Genomic DNA, 21779 nt, shown 5'->3' on the forward strand with positions numbered 1-21779 from the left:
CTTAATTATTTAATGTGTCTGGACTGTAAATTTTAGTCACTGCTCCTTATATTCATAGAATGCTTTTAACTTTTCCATTCTAACTTGTAGGAGCTACCTAATGATGAGGTGTAATGTATTTCAAGGTTAGGATCTCAGAATTGGGAAAGTTTGGATTTTACAGAGCAAAGGAGAAGCTTGGTGTTGAAAACTATTATTAATGTCCCTATCAACTAATGTAAAGAAAACCTTAAAATAAACAATTCTGGACCAGGCAGAAGGATTACAAAGTAACTCAAACAATCCGTTACCAGTTTATGGTAAACTTTGTTGTACTTTGTGTACATATCCTCATTTACTATGTTATGCTGTGTGTGTCTAGCTGCATAATATGTTCCTGATTCCTCTGGTTTTACTCCAGTAAGTCTGAAATAAACTTCCCCTTTATTTGTGTCTCTTGATATGGTCAGTCGTCCTTGTAGTGATGGGGCATAATTTTTAGTTTCCTCATACGCTATTCTTCCCAACCACTCCAGCTGCTTCTGTCCGGTTCTCCGGACCCAGTGTATTGCCCATATCTTACTGCTGTCAGTCAGGGAGGCTCCGGTCACTTTACAGGTCAGTTCTAATGTCTCTGTTGGTTTCACAGTTCCAGGACCAGATTCTGTTATAGAGATTTGGGACTTTGCACCTGTAAATAAAAAGTAAAATAAGTTATTTTTCTTCCAATATTTACCTTAATACTGTTAAAAAATGTAGGATGGACAATTACATTGTACTAAAATCACAATGAGTAACCAAAGACTATTCTTCATGTCTGAACCTAAATGTAGAAATACACAGCTTAGGATCTATTTTCAGTAATTGTGTTTGTTGGAGCTTATCTGGGGACACCCTATATTTACACAGAAAGTTGATTGTATGCATTTGCATAGATATAAAGATTTACATATTTGCTATAGTTAACACAGATCAAAAGTGCTTCCCTTTTGGAGTTAATACGGCCATTTGGCTATAAATATCATCTATGGCTTGGGCAGTTTTTACAGCATTGTTGTCCATTTTTGAATGGCATAGTGGATTGTAAGGAATACATTACTTGTCTCAGCTAGTTGCTGACAAAGATGATCTCAGAGAATGCTACCTTGGTACTAGGTCCACTTGGATTCTATAAGCAGTCCCCCAAATTCAATCTGGCCTTGGGTTAAAGGGTAAGCCTTAGGGCTTAAACTTGTTCCCAAGGTGGGATGTGAATATGGTGGATATGGTTTCCCCCAAACCCTCAAACCTCCCCATTATCGTCTTTGGTTGTTCCTTACTCTTTCTCTTTTCTTTTTCTGTGTTGTCTTTGTAATACATTTTCAATGTAAATATCCAGTAGCTCTTCCTACTCTGTCCCTGTTGTTATATACTTTTATATACATATGGTTGGTTGGGTCCTCACTTCTGTGCCTATATTAATTGGCTACTCATTGTGGATCATTTCAAGCCAATTTTTTAAACTTCCTCATCAGGACTACATTTCACATCCCCCCTAACGCCAGCAAAGGAGAGAGCATACTTATCATCAGACACAAATGCAGCCTTATTATTTGCTGAAGATCTGGCTCAGCAGTGAATGTACAAGGGTGGCTATGGGGGGCTCCATGGAACTCTGCAAGGCATTGTAGCATATTCTATAATGGAGTGCAAACCAAGATTGAATTGACAAGCAAACAGCAATATGTTAGGGTCAGCCTCACTATATAGGGGTAATAAAAATAATTTATAAACAAAGTTTATTTTATTAAAAGCTACTTCAAACTTTATTTCTTAAAAGTTACTTCATTAAACAATGATAAAATGAGTAAATAAAATAGTAATTAGTTACTTCCCCTGCCCTCTATGCCACCAAACACAGCTACACTGAAACATTTTTGTTAACATCTCTTTTAATCAAGTAAGTTTGTGCGTTGATGTGGTATTTTGTAATCTTCATGATTGTTAGTTTCATCTGTTGCTGCAATGTTTTTGTGCCTGGTTTGTAATGCCAGTTTCTGTAGTTTAGCAATTCTTCAGCAATGTGTTGTCATTTTATCCACAAGTATTGAGTATAACTGTCTCCACACCAAACTCCTACTTGACCCCCCTCGTTGCCATTGTCACATATTGGTATTTGAATGTATTATGTACATATTCCTTTTCTAAATAAATTGTCATAATTTTATTTTTTTTTAATAGTCTGACATTTGCACTCATGTTGATTTGCCCCCACACAACTCCTGTGTTCATTTGTAGTTGTGTTATAGGTTTGTTGTCATTTTGCTGTGCTGCCTGATCTTAGCACTATTGTATACAAACACACTTCCACTTGCTGTCCAAACTGGTTGTCAATTAGTTGTCCAGCTGAGTTGCATACTCATTCTAACACACCTGATGGTAATGGAAAGAGGTCCAGGTTCCAAGCACAACATCAAAGCTCATTGATTGCCAAGCTCACAAGCAGGGTCAGGCACTCTTAGAAATGAACAGATGTTGTGTTGTTGCTTAACTTAATGCTGATAAATAGTGAAGTGTATGCATTATTTAGGTGTTTACATAAAACAAATAGTATATGAAAGTTCCAAGACCAAATCCACTTTGAGCCAAACATTTTCTTGCTTTTCCATCTCTTCAGGGTGTTTTTGCAGGTTTGAATGGCATTTTAGATCCTGGCCCACTATATATAATTGACTTACTCACCTCACTGTGGTAATGGAAGCACATAAAGGTGAATTCCTTCTTTTAACCAGAAGCAATATCCTCCATGAATGTTGCTTTTAGCAAAGCCCATGATATCAGAAATCATAGGAACAAATAGGCAGTCTTTTCAATGCGAAGCAATATGGTGCAAAAAGCCCTCTTTGCCTATTTCTTCTTGTAATTTCTCTTTTCTATGTATATGTACACATATCTAAATGCATACATACATGTTTGGCTATGCACACATGAGTGCATATGAAGCAAAACAAGCAATATACACAAAAAAATACAAACTTACCTGAACAAGGACTGTGCAAAAGTGCGGTGCATTTTTCAACTGATAACAGTTCAGGCGCACATAGCGGGTCCCTTGTGGTGCACAACTATGAGCTACATGCTTTTGAAGTTTGGCACACAACTTTGCGCATCAAACAACTGAGTTTTAACAAGACAATTGTGCTGTTTTTAGCCTTAAAAAAAATTCAGAGAAAGGAACAGCTTAAAAACAATAAAAACAATCACAATTGTCTTTTTAAACTGTGTGTCCTGGGAGAGTGGAAAGGAGATCACATAACAACAAACCCCCAAAAAACAAACAACATTTTACAAACAACTTTATTCAAAAGAAATATTTGCTAAAAGGTCACAATAAAATATAAAAACACATGACAAAAAAAATAAAACACACATCACTAAAATTTACACTAAATAACAAACAAATTAAAAATAACAAACAAAACATATGTAAACCCACACTTCCATGTAAAGCCAAAATAGTTAATAAAATGGCCAAACAAATATTGCATTCAAAAAATACTTACCAAACCAATATGCAATTTTGGCCTATCAAGGGTGGAAAACTGGATTAGAAAATATGTTTGCAGGACAAACATTGAAAAGTGGTAATAAAGGCAGAATTTTTCAATCAAACAATATGGCTACAAACACAATACCATAGCATTAAAATTGACTTCAAAATTGCAAAATGGACATTAAACATTCAAATAAAAAAAATAAAAAAAGAAGCTATTTTGCTAAAGGGTAAGCAAAGTATCAAATGCAGCAACATAGATTAAATATATATCTATAGAAGCAAACAAGAACGCGTGTGTGCTTTTGACTTGTGTGGGAAAATCTAGTTGGATGGCAAAGCCGAGGTTTCGCCCGCTGAAAGTCGCAAGATTTATCCCCAGGCGGCTCCTCCGATCAAGCATCATAAGTGTTTAGATAGGCACCCATGTAGAGGAGCTGAACTTATTTCTTTTGTGTTGGGCAAAAGTTAACTTTTGCCCAACACAAAAGAAATAAGTCATTTTAAAATCTGCTTTTTTCCCAGCCCATATAGATGTTTTTATAACATTTGAACAACACAAACATTTTTTTTAGGGCTAATTAGAAAGAATGCTTTTTTTAGAGGAACAGTGACTTTTAATGCAAGCTCGCCAGTGTCAAACTGCCGAGGATGCGCGGCTCCAGCAGCGAGATCATTTCTGTTACTAACTTTGGCGCGAATACGCCTGAAATTTAGTTGATGAATTGAGCGAAAGGCTTCCGATTCTGATCACGAATATGAATGCGCAAGCGAGCCTCCGATTTTGCTTGGTGAATCAGGGCCAGAGCCTTTGAATGAATTACCTTTGCCAATGTAGAGCCCATGGCCATCCTTTCTTTGCTACATGACATCCTGCATCCTAATGAAGCAGAAACCCCCTTATGCCATGGTTGTACATTATAGAACTCCTTGCAGTATTTCTTTGGCAAGAGACTGTAGCCATGCTAGTCCAGTTTTGCAGCGAGCCTTGTATTCTTTAAATGATTTGTGCAAGTTTTTCAGCCAAATGCCTAAGTTCAGATTTTACATACACACATCAGATGATTCTTGGCTGATAGGAGCTGTTGGGCTAATCTATAGAATCTGGCATGTGTACAGAGGTCATATATTGTCGTACATAGATCCATTCTGGAAGATCCATGAACGACAGAAGAAGAGTGACTACAATAGAAGTAAAGGGAGGAGAGTGCCAAATTTCCCTTAACCCCCCCCCTTCATAGAGCTTAACAGTGCTGTACATTTTCGTTTATTCATCTTTCAGTCATTTGTTGCTGGAATTGATTGTGAAAGATTGTTTCCAACAACAATTATTGAGTGTATATACATAGAATAACCAACTAAGTCAATTAAATGGCCACTCTCCATATCCATTACATACACAAACTGTCTATTACTCCAGTCCAAAGTCCAAAACCTGCTTTAAGGAAAGTAAAGCATATATACAGCATATGTAAAAATATATCAATAGATTTGTTTTTTTTTTGTCAGTGATTTTTGTGATTTTGAGTTGTGGTGGAAAATGACATTATTGTTTTATTATATGAAGTAGTTTGAATATAACATATAATACCATGTGTACATAGGGATCAATATATGTTTTTAAACAGTATGTACAGGATATATGTATTTTTTTTCCTTGTATAAAAACTAGCTTTTTCTATTCTACTTTGCAAAAATGACATGTTAAACATGTTAGAATTCAGCGCAAAGCACATTATAGTGTGTTAATAGCATGTAATATTATTGAATAAAGATAGTTATTTGCACTCACATGAGACTGTTAGAAGTGGACCATAAAGCAAATAAGTTGCAGATCCATACTGGAAGCTGCTGATATCAATACAGCTTTCCTAAATCTAGTACATATTGCCTTTGTCATCACAGGATAAATTATTGCCTTCCAACTTCTTATCGTAGGACTATAGAGTAATCATCCTGTATAGATGGGTGAAGAGTAGTTTAACAGGAGAAATCTGGGTAGTGTTGACAAAACTCAGTCCGCAGGACAATTCTGACAGAATAATCAGGTATTTTCCTGTATTTATTTCCATTGAATAAAAAACACAAGGAAATGTTCATGTATTGCTGAGGTGTATTACATGTTTTTAGCATATTCTGTTCCTCATTAGGTATGCATTTCGACACAGCTTTCTCCTTACACTTCTCTACAAGAATAGTTCATAGTCACTATAAACAATTTATTCAAATAAACTTTATGTACATATTCTTAGTTATTATTTTATGCTGTGTTTCTTTTGCTACATAATATGTTCCTGATTCCTCTGGTTTAACTCCAGTGAGTTTGAAGTAAACTTCTCCTTTATTTGTGTCTCGTGATAAAGTCAACCTTCCTTGTAGTGAAGGGGCATAATTTTTAGTTTCATCATATTTTATTCTTCCCAACCACTCCAGCTGCTTCTGTCCGGTTCTCCGGACCCAGTGTATTGCCCATATCTTACTGCTGTCAGTCAGGGACGCTCCCGTCACTTTACAGGTCAGTTCTAATGTCTCTGTTGGTTTCACAGCCCCAGGACCAGATTCTGTTATAGAGATTTGGGACTTCACACCTGTAAACAAAAAGTAAAAATGTTATTCTTCTTCCAAAAATATCTTTAATATTGCTCAAAAATGTAGGATGGTCAATTACATTGTACTAAAATCGGAATCAGTAACCAAAGACTATTCTTCATGTCTGGACTTGTAATTAAAAACCCAGCTTAGGATCTGCTTGCTCGAATTCTGTTTATGAGATGTCAATTGTGGACCCCATTATATTTACACAGAAAGTTGTTTGCATAGATTTGCATACTTGTAATAGTGAACAGCGAACAAAAGTGCTTCCCTTTTTGTGCCAATACGATTGTTGGGCTATATATAATAACCACTGCATCCTTCAGACATAATAAGGCACATAAGGGGGCAGTGTTGTTTAATGTAGTCCAGAGCTATCATTTGTAAGTCTGCTTTTAAGAAGGTAAAACAGCATAGGCATTTATTTATCAGTACAGTACAAGATTGCTGTTAGTGGTTTGGGTGTAAACAATTTCTGGACTAGGATCCCAGATGTGGTTTAGCTTGGAGTTGGTTTTCAGGGCAAAGAAGGAGCTTGGTACTGAAAACTAGTGTATATATAATTTACTTTAAATGTAACATAACCCTTATGGTTAAACTTCTTTGTAATGCTAACTTTTACCTTCCGCTATTTTATGAAGGGGAAGTACATAGTATATATAGTATAACTACTATTTGTTTAGGCTTCTCTCCTTCACCACGTAATTGGTGGAACTAGGAACTCTCAAACTAATCATACATATTATCTTAACCTTTAGACTAGCTCTACTTTATGTAAAATTCAAGTTTAACGTCAGGCAAATAGCTAAATATAAAGGAAAAATACACCAACAAGCTGATATCTCTGTTACTGTGCTCTTGCTCTTCAGCTTGCTGCTTGTTGCTACTGAGCACTTCAGTACCACTAGCTGGCTTCTTGTTTTGTTTTTGAATGATGGTGAAGTTGGAGTGCAGGGGTAAGTTGTATGAGGTGGATACTTAGCTGCATTATCATAGTTAGTGACAATTTTTGCAACTTTGAGGCTTATAACATTACATCTCTATTGTTTGGAAAAAAACGGTTTATGTAAATAAACAAAATATGTAAATTTATTTGAAGATAAGCTGACAATCTAATGCAACTTTGTTAAACAAACCATCTTTTGAGGTTTTCAATTCCAACTGGACCTACCATTGGGAGATGATATAATCTGTCATCGCTCAATTCATTGTAAGGAATGCTATATACTAGAATATTGACCAATTCAAATATAAACAGATGTACCCACATTTACCTGCAAAATACAGGAAATCAGGAATCAATAGAAATGTAAATACAAGAATTGTGAACAGATACATCCATGGTGTTATTTAAAATCATCATTATTTTCCAAATACCTAAAAGGTATATATAGAGGTATTTTTTAAGGTATCTTTGGCGATAAATATTTACAACATATGTATAAAAAAATTACAATTTATTTAAAATAATATTGAAAAAAATAAAATCTTATAACCACATGAATACAGTAAGAAAATGGCGCCAGCTAAATAAAGACTTCTTTTAGCTAAATCACATATGCAACTATCAACATGTTTCACCACTCAGGCACACAATTTAAGGAGCCTTCAAAATGGATCTACAAAGAATATATTAATTAACACAAACTATCACAGAATCACCCAAAGTGTAATTAAAAAACCCATACTCTTCCCCTTTTAACTAGGTAAAGTATTTGTACTTTTTAAATTTGTTTTGGTGGGTCACTTACTCTTCAATGAACTGTTGGCACGGCTGTTGACCAATAGTAGATGTTATGCCCTCATGTAATTGGTGTAACAAACTCTTGTCTCTAAATAAGAAACGATTACACACTTTACATGAGCAAACTAAGAATCTTTTTCTAATGGTATTTTGAGGACAAATTTGCCTTGATGTAAAGTTTTAGTATCTTCACCTGAGTCACTCACCTGAGACAAACATTAAAAATAATTGTGTGACATTTTTTGACCTAGACCCATTTTGAAGGCTCCTTAAATTGTAAACTCATTCTAGGGTATTGATTCAGAAGTGATTAAAAGCCAAAGATGAGGACACCAAACAGATTAGCATATATGTCATAGAACCAGGCCTGATATAGAGGCTTATAAAATCTCCTAGTTAGGTCCACTTTAAATATGCATACAAGCAACAGGCCACAAATTCTGTGCTCTTCTTAATTAAAGCGTATCTAAACTCAAAATTTTTACTTTACATAACAGGGTAGACAACTTTTGTATTTAAAGTATACATTTTGCTTGTTAGTGTTTTTTTTAAGTGCAAGGCGAAAGAATGAATGAGAGTGCAAAGCCTCCCGGGATACCTACGTCACCCATCCCTGGAGGCTCTTGGCTGCTTCTTCTGCACATGCCCGAGATGCCCTTTCATCAATAGGGAAAAAAATGTTATGCGTAATGAGATCATCAAGATTTTTTGGGAGTCGAGACAATGCTGAACCTTCCCGATGGATAGACTAATCTGTGGTATTGAAGGTAAGTGTGCTTTTTTTGTTTTGGGTTTACTTACGCTTTAAGAGTACATCATCATGCTTCAAAATTGCTAAATAGATAAAGACTTTTCAGCATTATTTTCTTGAAAGTAGGGGCAGATTCATCTGACTTTTTTTTATTTTTAGTTTATCCGTATTACAGGCTTCACTTATGTATTTTGTATGTTGAATCATCAGTGCAGCAGATTTCATTTTCAAAGGTATATTGAAATATGTATATCACTTTAAAAACTGCATAAAAACCATGAAAAAAAGGACAGAAATTGTTTATTTTAGAGCACTCTTCAGTGTTGTTGTTCGAATTCGGGTCGTCCTAATGTTTGAACCGAATATGGCCGTTCGAATTCGGGTGAACCCAACCCAAATTTTGTTGGGGTCGAAGCCCCGAATTCAACCCTCCCACAATGCCTAGGGACCTCCCCCATGATGCCTAGGGCCCTCCAATAACAGAAGGGATGCTCCCCTCCAAGTTTTTTGTGGCAGGCAGCCAATTGGCTGTCTGCCACTGCATACCACACAAGCAGCCATTGGCCTATATAAGGTCAGGGCGTGCCTGCATTTACCACTCCTGACAGAGAAAAATTTCTGTATTTCTGTAAAAAAAATACAGATATTTAATTCTGATACCACTTGCAATCTATCAAAATAAATATAAAAATGTCTGTATTTCTGTAAAAAAATACAGATATTTAATTCTGATACCACTTGCAATCTATCAAAATGAACAGAAACATTTCTGTATTTCTGTAAAAAATACAGATTTTTCATTCTGATCCTACATGCTATCTTTCAAAAAAGCCAGAAAAACTTCTGTATTTCTGTAAAAAACATACAGCTATTTTTTTTTTTTATACCACTTGCTATCTATCCAAAGGACAGAAAAATTTCTCTACTGAAAATACAAATATTTAATTATGAATCACAGCTCCATTACAAGTGATATAGGCCTCAAAGTAGATAGAGGCAGAGGGCCCTGAGGGAGATGCTCGGTAAAAAAAACTTAGCCAGTTACACAGCTCCATTGCAAGTTATAGGCCTCAGAGACCTCGGAGACAGAGTGGAGGGCCACTAGGGGGAGGAGTAGAAGGAGATTCCGAAGGCTGTGAACGTGCTCTTCCCATCAAGATGTCAGCAGGCTGTGCAGCAGTTGATTACTAATCAGTACACTCTGCAGAGGGGGTGTTGAAGTCATTGCCGATCCAAGCCTTTTTCATTTTAATAAAAGTGACTCAGTCGACATTTTCTGTGGAGAGCTGAATCCCCTTTTCACTCACTACGCCCCTAGATGCACTGAACGTTCTTTCAGATAACACACTTGCGGCCGCGTAGGCAAGGATCTGAATGGCATGTTCTGCTAGCTCCGGCCACTGCTTAAGCTTGGATACCCAGTAGCCCAGTGGGTCCTGGCTTTGCAGATTGTAGATGTCCCATGCAGAGCTCAGGTATTCCTGCACCATGACTGAGTACCACTGCTGAGTGTCATTGGCAATTGCTGCACGACTGGCAGCTTGCTTCCGCTGAAAAAAAGCCTGCATAGTTTGGCTTAGACGACCTCTGCCGCTGCATTAATCAGCGGCTGGTGGCCTGGGTAATTCCTAAGGAAGCGCTGTACTATCAGATTCATGACATGAGCCAGGCAAAGTACGTGTGTGAGTTTCCCACAACGCAGGGCTGCCAGCAGATTGGACCCGTTGTCACACACGACCTTGCCTGGCTGAAGTCTGTTGGGAGTTAGCCATATGTCCTTCTGCTCCCGCAAGGCACTTAGAATGGCTGTCCCGTGTGGCAGAGGGAATCTTGGCTTCGCAACCTCAGGACTGCATGACAACTTCTGAATTGTGCACTGAAAAAGCAAACTGCAGGTTGTTGCTTGCGGTGAACAGATGCTGCTGAATAGGAGGTGCTGGGACTCCACGGCAAAGTGTCCCTGGAGGAAGAGGTTGAGGCACAAGAGTCAAAGGAGGAGGTGGAAGTGGAGGTTGAGGAGGAAATTGCATGATGATGTGCTCTGGGCAGAGGTAGGTATGCAGGCCCTGCTGCAGCTGCTTCTTCCCCTGCTGCCACCAAAGTTACCCAGTGAGCTGTATAGGAAATATATCTTCCCACTCCATGCTTGCTCGACCAACCAGTGCAAAGTAGGAACACATTTTTCTGCAAAATACTGTCGCTTAGGCATAACGTACTGTGGGTTCGCGCATAGTGCGTAAGGGAACACATTGGAGTCCACCAGCCACTAAGGGAGGAGCTCCAATGCAATCAACTGTGCAATTGCCACATTGATTAGCTTTGTTTTGGGGTCATTTGGGCCATATTTCCTCTTGCGCTCCAGCATCTGGGGATGGAAGGTTGGATGCTGCTAATGCTAACCACAGAAAGATTGGATGATGGGGTCGAAGTTGTGGGGGATGGCAATGATGCCTGGTCTTGACTGCTAGCAATGCGACAAACAGCAGCTGATCTTTGTTGGAGCTCCTGCTCACTGCTGGTGGAGCCTGAAAAAGGTAATGCTCGGCTACATGCCCCACTCAAATTTCTGGCAGTAGCACAAGTAACTTTGGTGGCAGAAGGAGGAAAGGCAGCGGAGGAAGATCGAGCAGTTTGAGCTTGCTTCTTGGGCGGAGATGGTCGCACAGAGCTCTGTGCTTTGACCAGGTGTTCCCGTCAGCTTACCGGATAGTGGCTTTTTAAATGAGTGCTCATGCAACTTGTTCCAAGTTTGTTTGGGTTTTTGCCTCGTTTCAAGTGTTGAGCACATAGTTTGCAGATGACCATAGTGTTGTCATCACTATGGACATTAAAAAATGCCCACACGGGCGAACATCTAACTGGGTCAAAAGGTGCTCGTGATTTGTAAACTGTTCCAATTATTGTTCCAGTAATTGAGTTGTTTGCAGTGTCTGGGTGCATTAACAGAGCTATGTGAGCAGGCACTGAGAATACAGCCAAAGGAAAGGTTATGTGTTACTGGCTATTCTGATATTAACCTAGCCACATTATCCTGAATATGTTGATCTGAGCACCCTTCATTTTTTCCCCCTTCAGCTTGTTGTCCTTGACTATAGGAGCCCATGCTGGATAAGTTCAATCTGAAGGCTGTAGTGATGCTGGAAGAGAAGCTTTCATTGCTGGATAAATGGATCATCTATGGTGCGCACATGTACATATTGCTGGATTCTAAAACAGGTAAGTTACTTAAAAAAATGAATAAATAAGTATTTTTTTATTCATGATGTTGTGTCATTATTTCTAGGATTTTTTAACCCTTTATGGGAATGGGGACTATGTACCCCTGTACTCATTTGCTGCAGCAAAGGGAGGAAATCTGTGGATCCCCTTATTAACATGGCTTTCAGATTCCAAATAAGCTCCGCACCCACAGACGCCCCCTTCCTTTTTATCAAATCAAATTGCAGAGGACTTTTTATACATAGGAGAGGGGGCACATACACTTGCTGTCCCTATTTCTTATCCTGGAAGGTTTCGAGCCCATTTAAGGGTCTGGTTTCAATATCAGTGCAAACCCTATGCTGTTTATTTTTTGGTTGAAAAAAGACTTTAGTCATTAAAAATTCAGCTGTTTATGCATTAAAAAAAGACCCTTTTCCCTTGGAAATTGTTCCACAGTGCCTAGATATGTATAGTAGGCTCCCAGGAGCAATAAATGTTTTTTTTTTTTTTTGTGAATTTTAACATTTGTGGAAAATTCCAATAGGAAACCTGTAACCTTGTTGTTTGGGTGTATAACCGGAAGTTTAATAACATTATGGATATTATGGTTATGTATTATTAAAAGGGGGGAATAAGGTTGTTGGTTAATTAGGTTATATTCAATGTAATATGTTGGTGTTAAATAATCCTAAAATTTATTTTATGTAAAATTTATTTTTTTATTTGTCATTTATTTATTATTGGATATTTGTTTGTTAATTACTTTAATGATTAATTTATTTATTGGTGGGTAAATAAATGGCTGCATGCCAGCCAATTTAAATCCAAGATTGGTGTTTGGGTATTTATTGGTGGGGGAGTGGTTGGTAAGCAGGTGGTGGTCAGGGGTGGGGGCAGAGGTTCTGATGGGGTGCTAAAGGTTGGGCTAGAAGCTACCCTTTTCATGATCTACAAACTAACACAACCACACATAAACTTCCCTACATATAGGTGCTTCTCATAGGTGCAGTTATAGTGAGCTCTCCTGAACCCCAGTATGGTTAATCCCCGTAAAACTCATTACCTTAATAGGAATCCTTTAAAAATTGGTGTGACAGGGAATCAAATGTTGGCTGCTTCAAAGAACAAAGCACCAACAATGATGTTCAGGAACAGAGACGTGGAAGAATTATGGGTCGTTCTATTAAGTAGGGATGCTGAATGGCTGTTAGCTGACAATCAGGTGACTGAAAAATATTCAGCACCCTGTACTTGGCTAGCAAAGCCTGGGAAGAATACTGGTATTTCATAACATTTTTTAAAAAAAAATATGAAATATGAGGAGCAAGAAATTTCAGCTAAATAATATTTAAATAGCAGACAGAGAGGCATTGACTACAGAACACAATTATTTTGATAATTTATCAGGATTAGAACTTTGATAATTGGAGAATTCACCAGAGAAGCTAACTTGTTTTTTTGGTGGAGCATTTTACATTTTATAAAATTATACCAAAAAAATGTTGCTATTTGTGCAAAGATCCAATTTTAAGAGAAGAAAAAGAATGAAATGGGTTATTTGGAATTTATCATAAATGTATCAAAAATGATTGTATTCTAGTTTCAGTTTTCATTAAACAAAGATCATTATTTTTTACATTTATGTAAATAAGTTTATTTAGTTGATCTCATACATTGTGATTCTCATGAACGTCACAGCCAACCAATTTAACCCCACACCCCCTTTTTTCCAACTTACACCCAATTAAACACACCAGATATCTGTTGAATTAAATTGACCATAGCAGCCCATTTTATTTAACAAACCATAAATATATATATAACATAATGAACACATCTTTTAACCTCAAACAACCCCTCCAACACAGCATTCCAAAATGTTTTCTTTATTACAGTTCCATGAACTCCCCCATATTCCGTTTACCAAAAAACTACCTCCGCTCACTAACCAGACCCCTGACCGCTAGCACACCTCCTCAGAGACAATGAGCGAAAAACCACCTCTGACACCTAGCCCCCACAACAACCAAGTATCAGCCAGGGCCACCCTCAACATGGAGACCCATACCCTGACGGGTCTCATCCCCTTGTTTTCTTACTTCCCCAAAACTATAACACTTTCATGGACCTATGAAAGAACTCCACCCTGCCACAAACATGAGACCTTATGTTTGCACGCACCTCCACACTTGCAACACACTCGGTAAACAATCTTGCAAGCTCAACAGCCATAAAACGGTGCCCACCGCATACCAGGCTCAGATTCCAGTTCCCAATGCCTCACAACCAAACCACCAATTCGAACTTTAAACCTGTCCCCTCCCTAATATCTTTGATAGGCGCCCAATTCAGCTGCTCCGCTGATCGAGCATTTCTCCAGGACACCCTTGCCATGATATCAGACCACATCAAAATAGTCCCTGGAAACACCTCCCGCAATCTCAGGCAATCAAACTTGATATCCCTGATTAACTCATGCATAGACTGTGTCCCCAAATCATTGCCCCCCACATGGATTAGCAGCTTATTAGGTGGTCTGTCTAAACCACCACCCTCTGCCACTGCATGCCCGTAATGCCTATCCATCGAATTTGAGAAACCTATCGTGTTAAACCCAGCTGCTGTCCACTCTGCCGCGTGTCAGCACTCCTGGAACCCCTGGAAATAGACAAATGAGTGTCCCAATATCCAGATCAGACATTCTGGACCATTTGTAAATACAAGAAGAGAAAAATACCAACCTCCATCCTCCAAAGATAAACTCCCCCCTTCTGCACGGTACTGCCCAACCGGCCCCCTCTCTTTTGCAAGTAACCATAACCAAATTGACCGAAACTGGCCAGGGAACACTCCGCTCACCTACAAAAAGCTAGGGCGAATATAGAACCTCAAGAGCTCGGACTCCCAGCAACCAGTTCGCTGGATCACCTCAGGCCCCAGTCCCCACCTTGTCGCCTCTGTGGCCACCCCACTCCTGAAAGTGTGTTATAAGTATTCAGTAAGTATATAACATCTCCTGAACACATCCCCAAACTGAAATCAAGTCAAAAATGTCCCATCCTCATGCACAAAAAAGGGCCCCTCCCTCAGAGGACGAATCCTAAGATACTCGCCCACCAGGCGTCCTGGGCACAATTCCACGCCATCCAATGACCCTAATTCCAAGCTCACTCCCCTGCCTTCTTCCATCCTCTAACTAGATATCTGACCACATCAAGCCCCCCCAATTTAGTCCTGCTGGGTATTACCACCTCACCCGGGCGCAATGCCCCAAAAGCAGTCTGAAACAAGAGAACCTCAAAACCTCTAAAACAAATATCCTGCAAGCAGCAGCATAACTCACCCAACATCTCCAAGAACACCCACCTCCTGGAGTCTCTACTACTGCCCCCTTTCTGATAACCCCGTAAAACCAAAACCCCTGCCAAACCAAAAACACTTTGTCCCTGTCACAGATTCCAGCAGGTCCAGGGGATCTGTGCCTTCTTCTTGCTCACCCTCCTTGCAGTCCCCTGCTGCCAGCACCATCTCTGCCTCTGGATCCAACACTCTGCATACTTCCTTTTCCAAGTCAAGTGTCAGCTGCTCCCTTGCCTCAGAGAACCAGGGTATTCCACAGATGCACTCCCTCTGCTGGCAAAAATCTAAATAACACCTGAGATTATCTCAGCAACAGCACTCCCTCTGCTGGTGGGATTGATGTCTGCAGCCCACTTGATCCACGCCCATCACCTGACATTCCCTTCCTAAGAAAGTGACCCTCTTTAGAGAAACTCTATCCAAGAACACATACAAAGGGCTGCAAGAGCAATCAGGGGAGCAGAGCTGTCAGCTTGCAGTTCTTCACAGTCCCTAAAAATAACCTGAATTTTCCCACTATTGATTTTAATGGTGTTCGAATTCGGCATTCGATCACCCGAACAATATCCCCCTATTCTGTCGAATCAAATAGTGAGATATTCGACCAAAACTACTGGTCACCTCACCCTCCGAACACACCTCCACCTTTCCTGCAGTGGCCAATCCTCTACTTTCACCCACTCCTCTATGCCGGCTTCTGACTTCAGATCTGGGCGCCAACCGCAACCCGGAACTTCTTCCTGACCCGGCAGGCCTGACTTCCTCTCCAAGTCTCCGCCCACCGACCACAATCCAAAAACCCACCTCAGTCATTCCGATCACTAAGTCACTCCTCCGGGACTGTGAAGCTGCCTCCTCTGCTGAACTTGGAGGCCTGACCGCCATGAATGCCAGGACCGACTCTGTCCCCCTGGAAAACCCACCTCCACGCCGAGCAGCGCCACCCCTGGACCCTCCCGCCAGGCGACCTGCTGCAGCCTACCAACTCCCGCAGTGCACAGACCGGCCTCCGGTGGATGGGGCCCCATCACGGTCTGCGGAGGGGTCCCACCTTGGATGAGGATTACTCCCGCGCCCCCTGCTGGTCAGTCTGTGTTGACTGGAAGTAGGGGAAGATGGAGAGTCCCACCTGGGGCTCCTAGAACAGCGCTGGAACCTTGGGGGCGACCTGGGACTCCAGCGCTCTGGTGGCCTAGACCACCGAGCACTCAACATGGGGGGCTGCACCGGCTCACCACTCCCCCCAGCCCCCACTACTAACAAGGATACTTGCTCCTCCAGCCAATGGACCCCACAACTTTCGGACGCAGCATGCAAACAGCCCAACAACACATCCAATTCAGCCATAGTAGGTGACCACCACAGGTTTCTGGACCCCTGAGTTGCTTGCTGACAAGGTACTTTACTGCCCCCTCACCCCCAAGCCCGTTTTATTTATACCTTAATTTTTTCCCTCCGCTCAAACAAATTATCCAATCATCTCACTAACCCTTTCCCCAACTTTTTTCCTTCCTGCTCTTTTTTTTCTTTTTCGCACTTTTGCTTTTCCCGCACTTATTTTTTACATCTATTTTTAACCCCTTACTTTCCTGCCTTCCTTTCTCACCCACATCTCATGTGTCTTTGCGCTATATGCTAGCTATAGGCCTACTCTGTATTTACATATGAACTCATCTGAATATATTTACATATACAATAGATTATTAGATGTAATAAACCAATATGCCAGTTTTCTATTTATATAATTTTACTTTGCATACAAATAGAGTTTTTTTTTATGTGAAATGGATTGTATGTATTTAAAAAGTTTTGTTATGCTGTCATAAGGTCTTCTAATGTTTTCAGTGTAGATTTTGACTTTTAAGAAATATCACAATATGTTAAAACTCACTTTAAATGAATGGGCAAAGTACCACAATTGGCATTGCCATGCTTCCAAAAAGTGTAACTATATTTATTATAACACTGAAATTAAAAAAGCTGGCGACAACAAAGACATCATAATCTGTAGTAGTGATAGGCAATAGTTGTGTTTTTTTTTGAGAGAGAGTAGAAGCACTAACTGTAAACCACAACCCCCTCTTCTTTCCATACCGGCCCCCAATACTCGGCTGCCCAAAAATGGGAGAGGCAAAGAGAAAGTACCCTCTTTAGAAGTAAGACCCATAGTTGGTGGAAAGGGCCTCATTACCACAAAGTGACCCGAAATTTGTGGGTGTCTGGCAGTGGTGAGCTTATGGGAACATCAGTGATGTGTATTTGTGCAAATCCAGTAGATTATGGACGTTTTAAAGACTAATAAGTAAACAACTATAAAATACATGGAATAGAAAGCTGGACATGAGTCAGTAGAATTTAAAAAAAAAAAAATAGAAACACATACAGCACAGCAGAGAGAGAGTCTCTATGTGACTTAAATAATAAAAAAAAAACCACGAATTCCGGGAACGGAGCTGTCCAGAGCACCGGCGTTTTACTACGGCTCCTTGAGCTTGGTTTGTTTTTTGTATTTCTATCCATCAGCGCCCCTTTTTTTGTCTCTATCCATCTTTCCGGAAGGTGGGCGCCGCTGCAGGGAATTAGCTGCGTGTGAGCTCGATCTGAGCGGCTCACACAAAGCTCAAACATCCCGGAGTCGGCGCTGCATGCTTTGGCCGCATGATTTATGACGGCCATATCAAGTTTACAACCAGACACCCTGCTCATATACATCTTTTTTATCCTGAAGATTTATGTATTTATTGTACTGCTGACCTCCATTCTCTGTTGAAAATATTTGAAGGGGATTTTTTTATCTACTGCCTTTTTTATAAAAGTTACAACATCTTATACAGAGTCTTTAGAGTATTACTACAATTATTGCTACATAATGGATAAATTTGTTGGGAAACAGTCCTCTTCAACACGCAAGAATACTAATAAGCAAAAGCTTAAACCTCCATTAAAAGCTGGTTCTCCTACTCCCTCTTACTCATTTATGTCTCAACATCAGTCTTTTATGGAATAAGCAGAGGGAGAAGAATCAAGGTCTGATCTGTACATGTTTTTTGCAAATGCAGTGCCCCTCTGTCAGGATACATGGACAGCAGGCATTGGTTGGTTGAAAAAGAGAATTGAGTTTACATTGTGATATTCAGGGATATTTTTATATAAAGGTTACTTATAATTTACAGGCAATGTATTCTCTTTTTGGAAAACTGGTGATATATACCTGAGGTGCTGTTTCTGGTGGGATGGTTTGTCTCTTAAAATTTTCCCTATATGTTTTTGTTTAAAACCGTATTGGATGTAAGGACCATTGGTCAGGATGGCTATGCTCAATATTTGGGATATTTTTTTCTGTTGGTTGTGTTGCATTTTTAAAATTTGTATGACATCTAGGAGGTATGATGCTATATTATCATCTGAAAAGGAAACATCTCTTTTAAAGTTGATTTCTTTGAATGTAACAGGCTTGAATTGCCCTCAAAAACATAAAAAGGTGGTATTACATTTGAAAAAGCAAACTCCAGATATAGTGTTACTGCAGGAGACACATTGGAAGGAGGGTCAGGTCCCATTGTTTAAAGCTCCATGGATAGGTGAAGTGATCTACATGGTTTTTAAAACTAAAACAAGAGGTGTGGCTCTTATGTTTAATAAAAATCTTCCTTACAAAATAATTTCTACAGAACTAGATCCTGCTAGTAGATACTTATTTGTGATAGTGGAGATTGCTCGTACTAGATATACTTTTGGTTCTATATATGCTCCCAATAAATATTCTTCAACTTTTTTATTGATCTTTGTGGGAAGATATTAACTAGTTCTTTACCAAATCTAATCTTGGCTGCAGACTTTAATACAGTTATTGATCGATCATTGGATAGATCAAGGCAAACCAATATTAGATCAGATTCATCCACTTCTGAATTAAAGTGTTTATTGCTTCAAATACCCTTGGTATATGTGTGGCGTTTTTTACATTTAACGGAGCAAGACTATACTTGGTATTCCAAAACTCATTCAACAGTTTCTAGAATTGGCAATAGAAGGCTTATTTTCAAAAATTAACAAAGTGTGTATTGGGTAATTTACCCTCTCCGATCATGCTCCTCTGATCTTTCAACTGCATTTAGAACAATCCTTTAGGAAGGCATGTTTATGGGGTTTTCATACTTATTTATTCAAATCCTCCTCTTTTAGTGCTTATCTTCAATACCATTGGGCGGATGGACTAGATGATAATTTACAACATTGGGACACCCCAATTTTGTTGTGGCCTACTATGAAAGCTGTTATGAGAGGATATATTATGTCTTTTGTAGCAAAACATAATCGTAAACCCTTTGGGTTCTAAGCGCTATATTTTGGGAGTAAAGAATCCATCTCCTAGCACTCTTTTTACATCTCATCAAGATGTTTTAAAGGCCTTTAAAAGATACTATAAAAATCTATATACTGCTCAAGGTTCTCAACCACAGTTATTGCAAACGTTATTGGAAAAGGCTAATTTATCTAAGTTGTCTTCAGATTATAGAGAGCAACTTAATGCCCCAGTTTCAGAATCAGAAGTTCTTTATACAGTTAATATTTTGGCTTCCAGGTCCGGATGGTTTTTCGGCGGAATATTATAAAATTTTAGCTCTGGCAATAACCCCTTTACTTGTAGAAATTTCAGGTTATGTTATTAACCTGGATAAATCCAAGGCGTTGTACCATGGTTTGTCAAACCCGTATGGAGTAAAGAATACTCTTCTGGTGTAGGGAGAAGATTCATTTAGAAATACAAATTACTAAAAAGCCTTATAAATTGTATTCTTAGAATTTAGAGTTTATTTTTCGAACTTTCTCTGAACAAATGCGTAATTGGTCTAAGCTTATGCTTTCATATTTGGGAAGGATAAGTTTAATAAAAATTATCTTTTTTTCACAGGTCCTTTATATTCTCCAATCTTTACCCATAGTAATTAAAAAGTTGTTCTCTAAATTTATATTGGCAGGCAAGTGTGTTAGATTAGGTTTATCAGTATTGCAACAATGGATAAGGAATAAAATGTAAATTTACCGGAGATAGAATCATATAATGCTGCTTGTATTTTGAGATACATTAAGGATTGGATACATAATAGTAATGTGTATGCTGATTCCATATTAGATCAACAATTTGTACCTCATATTAGTTTAAAATACGTATTACATTTGCATAAAAAACTATTACCTGAGCAAGTAGTATCAAATCTGATACTGTTCTCTTGCTGGATAATATGGCATAGGATTAGGGGTAAACATCTTTTGAATAGTTATTCTTCTCTCTTTCTACCATACTAGGGTAATTTAATTTAGATCTTCCACATTTAGTCTATCTTTCTTTGTTACAGAAGTGGCCAACTTTTCATGTTATGACTGTTAGGTCGCTGGTAGATAGAAATGTTCAAAGACCTCTCCAGTTCGAAACAGTGGTAACTGAATATCCTTTTTTGAGGACAGCAGTATATGTTTTTTTGCAATTACCATCTTATACTTTAAGAGTATTGAAATCTCTTTCGGTAAGGGACTGGAAAACCCCCTTGGATACTTTATTCATCAAGGGGAACCCTTTTAGAAAAGATATACCCTTCAGAAAATTATAAAATCTTTAAAATAAATCTGGATTATTCTACTAGGAAAACTGGTTTGGTGAAATGGTCTGTGCACTTTCCTGGTAGAACAACAGATGATATTTTAACAGCATTGTCCAAGGCATGGTCGGTACTCCCTTCAGCAATGTATAGGGTAATGACACTTTAAAAAAATTTATCATGGAGTATATATTTCTCCGCAAAGAGCCTATTTGATGGGCTATAGTCCAACTTCTAGATGTCCTAAATGTTTGCAAGACCAAGCGGGTCTATACCATGCTTTTTGGAATTGTCATAAAAAAAGAGATTTTGTCAGGAGGTGGCATACTTTATTACTTTTTATATGATCAATTATGTTCCTTTAACTCCAGAATGGGACTTTTTAAGCACTTACGACAGCCCTGAAGAAGCCTAACTTAGGCGAAACGCGTTGGTTAATTTAATTACCTTTGCGAAACCATTGTCAGTATATGTGATATATCTTGGATAATGTTGTATATTTTTGCTAGTAGTTCATTGTCTAGTGCCTCTACAGGGCTGAAATGGTAATGATCTGGAGTTGTGTCTCCAGTAGTTACGAATCACTGTTTTGTTATGTATTATGAGAAGTTATCACTAATACAAAATATATATGTTGTTGCCAAAAAAAACCTTCTTTCTGTGTTTTTCATATATTGCACAAATGGCTAGAGCCAAACCCACCAACTTTGAGGCTTTTTAAGGAAAAATTGGACTATGTTTTTCAAATGGCCTGGATTGAGGCATCCTTGGATAAGGAATCTAGGGTAGCAAAGTTTTTTTGAAATTTGGGAGTTTTTTTTAGACACCCAATCTTCCTCAATAAAGAGACAGCTCAAACAATCCTTTGAATATACCTCTTGGTATGCATTAAGAGTGTTAGATCATGATCCTCCTGTGAATTTGGAGAAAGTTTGATAGAAGTGGTGGTTATAAAATATGATTTATAAACCCAAGATATTAAGGTTTATTTTATTTAAGTGGTTGTTCTGACTATGAAGA

General features: G+C 38.8%; 1 long non-coding RNA gene and 1 gene segment (V, D, J or C); one reads left to right on the top strand and one right to left on the bottom strand.

Annotated features, from left to right (window-relative positions):
- LOC140333452 (immunoglobulin heavy constant mu-like) overlaps positions 1-21779 on the bottom strand; it is a gene marked incomplete in the record, with an annotated part of 720383 nt that overhangs the window by 85691 nt on the left and 612913 nt on the right.
- The window catches only part of LOC140333475 (uncharacterized), a 32085-nt gene continuing 10879 nt past the window's right edge, over positions 574-21779 (top strand). The window contains exons 1-2 of the long non-coding RNA XR_011921369.1: positions 574-597; positions 11674-11814. This is a non-coding gene — a long non-coding RNA (uncharacterized lncRNA). The remainder of the gene's footprint in view (positions 598-11673; positions 11815-21779) is intronic.

This window comes from Pyxicephalus adspersus, chromosome 6 (assembly GCF_032062135.1).
Source record: "Pyxicephalus adspersus chromosome 6, UCB_Pads_2.0, whole genome shotgun sequence".
In the NCBI taxonomy this organism is placed as follows: domain Eukaryota; kingdom Metazoa; phylum Chordata; class Amphibia; order Anura; family Pyxicephalidae; genus Pyxicephalus; species Pyxicephalus adspersus.